Source organism: Otolemur garnettii, unplaced genomic scaffold (genome assembly GCF_000181295.1).
Source record: "Otolemur garnettii isolate 467f Iridium unplaced genomic scaffold, OtoGar3 scaffold00019, whole genome shotgun sequence".
Classification (NCBI taxonomy): domain Eukaryota; kingdom Metazoa; phylum Chordata; class Mammalia; order Primates; family Galagidae; genus Otolemur; species Otolemur garnettii.
In genome coordinates this window covers 19592724-19597222 of record NW_003852414.1, presented here as the reverse complement: position 1 = coordinate 19597222, position 4499 = coordinate 19592724, and positions in this window count along the sequence as shown.

Genomic DNA, 4499 nt, shown 5'->3' with positions numbered 1-4499 from the left:
AAAAAAAAAAATGCATCTAAGAATGAAAATTTTTTTATTAAAAACAAAAAAATTACACCAAGCAAGAGGTAGAGATTTCATTGTCCATTATGCGGTAAGCTGCCTGGAGAAAATTCTCCAGTTTGTGGGGGTGGGTTCTGACCGAGTGCCAGGGGGCTCGCCTGACAGATGTTCCTATAATATTAAATAGGAAAAAGTTTCCTGACTTGACTTTAATTTGATTCTCAAGGACTTAAAGATGTTTTCTTTGCAACCATGGTGATGAGCAAAACTGGAAAGTCTGAAAGCCGTATAAAACCATGAGCAGAGTAATAATATATCCATTACGAGCAGAATCACAGGTCCATTGTCAACATTCGAATCCTTTCAGAATCTGTAGTTTTGTGGCTTTAACCTCCTGAACCAAAACTTTGGACTTTGGGGAAACTTTGACTCGAGAGGACAGATCCGTCTCTATGCAGAACTTGACTTCACTGTCTCAAAGGAGTCAGACTATCCAGGGAAGGAGATTCCACCTCCATCCGAGGGTGAGGGTGTTTCAGTGAATCTCAGTGTTTATAGCCAATAAATTCCTTCTAATACCCCAAGTTCTGGGCCCTTGGTGGTTGTTCAGTAAATATTTGCTCACTTAGGCAAACCTGTGTGAGACCAAAAAAACTAGGATTTCAATTTTCTTGGTTTTTGGTCTCTACTCAGCCCTCAATGGACCTGCCACGCCGCTTTGTTTTCTGTGATCAGCTAGGATGATTCTTTCTTGCTAACACTGCACCTCCCTGGGGAAGGCTGAGGCTGGTTCTACTTTTCTACAGATGACAGAGCTCAAGTGGCCTTGCCCATCTCTCCAACCCCAAATCTGTCCCACTTCTCTCCAGAATTTTCTGGCCCTGATTGGTTGAAAGTCATAGTGAATACTCACAGTCACCCTCCCAATTCCCTTGGTGATTCAGCATTTACCAGGCTTTTTTCTTACCTCTTAATATAGTGATAATTGATAGCTATTCCCCTGAAAATCTCCTGTGCAGTGAAAGCTTCTTCCTTTCTGAACTGTCTTCATAAGTAGAAGCAAGAACCAGTTTTCCCAGGTAGCAGCAGACACCAGTTTTCACATTTTCATGAACACTAGAAATGTCAGTGCCAATTTCCCCTCCTAGACCACCCCGCTTAGCCCATGCGTGCCCTCTGCACAGTAGTGGGCCCAGGAACAAACAAGATACAGTGGCAGTGTGAAGAGAAGGTTCTCGTAAAGAAGATGTTGAATAAAGCCCCTTCCCAGGGGATGCTGCCTAACTGCTCTAGGGAACTAGACGAGAGAAGGATGGTCTTTGGGGAAAGGGGCCTATATGTTCAGCCTTTTTCTCTTGCGGTGTGTGAAGGTTGTCGGTGTTGGTCTTGACATGGAAGTTACTGATGGACATCCTGCTTACTCAGATCACTCATATTCTGGACACAGCACCTGATGGGAGGCAATTAAAGGGATGTCATGGTGTAATGAATGGCTGTGCCTTTCTTCCCCACGTATCCCCATTAACTAACTGGAGGTGATAGCAATCGCAAGACTAACTCCCTAAAAGCTTTCTTGGCAGGAGGAGTGAGAGAGGATGCATCATGCCTGGAACATTCTAAGTGCTCAATAAACAGTGCCTCAGAAGGCTAGTTCCCCTAAGTCCTCCTTTGCCACAGAGTTTTTGCGTGATTCCTGCCTCTCCTGGGAGGCCTAAATTCCCTGCTGCAGCCATGCGGAAGCTCCTACTCTGTGACCTCCTGGCCTTCATGATAAAGATGACAGCTAATTTAGTGAGCACCTGCTGTGTGCCCGGCCCTATCCAAACGCTCGATGCACTAACTTGCTCAATCCTTGCAAAACATGATAAGAAAGGGCGGTGCCTATGGCTCAAAGGAGTAGGGCGCCAGCCCCATATGCCAGAGGTGGCGGGTTCACAGCCCCGGCCAAAAGCTGTTAAAAAAAAAAAAAAAAAGATAAGAAAGAAGCATTATTTACAGTTTACAGATGAGGAAACTGAGGCCCAAGGAGGCTTTATCTTGCTGCGCAGCTGTGCAACTCAGAAAGCAGGCCACTCAGGCTGAGTGGCTTACACCTGTCAATCCTAACCCTTTGGGAGGCTAAGGCAGGAGGATCACATGAGGCCAAAACTTTGAGATCAGCCTGGGCATCATAGTGAGACAGACCGTGTCTCTACCAGATAAATTTGAGAATTAGCCAGGCATGGTAGGGTGCATTCCTGTTAGTCCCAGCTACTCAGGAGGCTGAGGCAAGAGGATCATGTGAACCCAGGAGTTCAAGGTTGCAGTGAGCTGTGATCTTACTGCTGCGCCACAGCCTGGGTACCAGAGCAAGACCCTGTCTCAGAAATGACAACAACAATAATCAATAAGTAAATAGAGAGACAAACCAGGCTATTGGCCCTGGAGGTAGGGGAACCTAACAACTTTTTGTGACACCTTTTTGAGAAAATTGTTTTGCATTCTCCAAACCAATATCTCCATGAACTTTTGGAATGATGTTCCTTTGTCCAGTTAGAGCTTGTTGGGATGTGGGGTGGGGTGAGGCCCTGGAATAGCTGATCCATGGTATAAGATGGGCACCCCTACCTCACCACAGAGCTGTAGCCCACCACCCAGGGGGCCATTCTTGTACATCAGTGAGTCTGGCAGGCTTCTGGCAATTACTTTATGCTTTTGTACACTCCACCTGGACTGGCCCGGTTTCCAGTAGCTTCCTCAGCAATACTCCCATAGACAGCTGTGCTGTTTCCAGCCCCGGTCCCACAGGGGAGGTCTAATTTATGGATTGCATTTTCAGGTTACCAGACATTTTAACTCTTACTTGTCACTTGTGTGAAAGCATTTTCCGTGCTCCCTTCATAAGTTGTTCCTTATTAATAGAAAAGGGGTGGTCATTGCCTCCTTAGAAGGAATTCTTTCCTGCTGTTGATAACAGCAATAATTTTGCTGTGTCCTGGGCACCATGCCCAGTCTTTACATGTCACCCAATTTCACAGATGAGGAAACTGAGTTGAGAGGGCTTACGTGCTGGGTGGAGCTGGGGTTGAAACCCAGTTGTAGTGCCAAAGCCTGTTTGGCCCCTGGGCCCTTCTGCGCTCTGCTGCCTCTGTGGTCCCCCACAGAGAGATGGGGGTGCTGGTGGGGCTAATCCAAACTGCAGGCAACTTTTGGAAAATTACTCTTTGCTGCTGGGATTTACTTGTTTTATCAAGACTAATATTGACATTAATTTGCATTTTGTGAGTTTACAGCAGCTCAGAGTGTGCAGGCAGGGAGGAGGAATAACACGGCAAATTGAGAACGTGGGAGCTGAGGAAGAAATCAGATTGAGGTTAGAAATTAGCCTCGTAGCTCCGACAAAATGGTGACTTGTAAAAGGGTAACCGAGGGTTGGCTACATGTGTAAATTTTGTGGTAGACAATAAAATGATGAATTTCAGTGTGTGATGCAGGTTCAGACCCTTCTAATTCGGAATTCACAGCAACTGAACAGCCCTTCTGTATTTACTTAGCAAAACAATGTCTTTAAAGATCACACAAATGAATAAGGTACCCAAGAACCCAGGGGACCATTTCCAATAAACTGTTTTGGTAGAGTTTTCAGGGCCTTGGACACATGCATTTCTTTCTAGACAACAATACATATTAAGTACATATTTTATTCCCAGTTTATTAAAGTAGCCCTCATAGATGCCTCTGTTAGGTGGCCCTCTGTTTTTATTTTATTTGAGACAGTGTCTCAAGCTGTCACCCTGGTTAGAGTGCTATAGTGTCACAGCTCACAGCAACCTCAAACTCTTGGGCTTAAGCAATTCTCTTGCCTCAGCCTCCCAAGTAGCTGGGACTACAGGCACCCGCCACAACACCCGGCTATTTGTTGTCATTGTTGTTGTTGCAAGTGTCATTGTTGTTTTAGCTGGCCTGGGCCGGGTTTGAACCCGCCAGCCTCGGTGTATGTGGCTGGTGCCCTGCCCTCAGAGCTACAGGTGCTGCCCTGTTTTTATTTTCTGTTTTGGATTTTTTTTTTTTTTGAGACAGTCTCACTCTATCACCCTGGGCCGAGTGCTGTGATGTCATAGCTCACAGCAACATCAAACTATTGGGCTCAAGTGATCCTCCTGCCTCAGCCTCCAGAGTAGCTGGAACTATAGGCACCCACCATGATACCCGGTTAGTTTTTCTATTTTTGTTAGAGAAAGGGTCTGACTCTGGCTCTGGCTGGTTTTGAGCACCTGAACTCAAGTATCCACCTGCCTCAACCTCCCAGAGTGCTAGGATTTCAGGTGTGAGCCACAGCTCCCAACCAGGCAGCCCTCTTTTACCCCAGGTTGTCCTCTTCCTTTTTAAAAAACATTATTTATTTGGAGATGCCTGTGGCTCAGTGAGTAGGGTGCCAGCCCCATTTACCAAGGGTGGCGAGTTTGAACTGCAACAAAAAAATAGCTGGGCGTTGTAGTGGGCACCTGTAGTCCCAG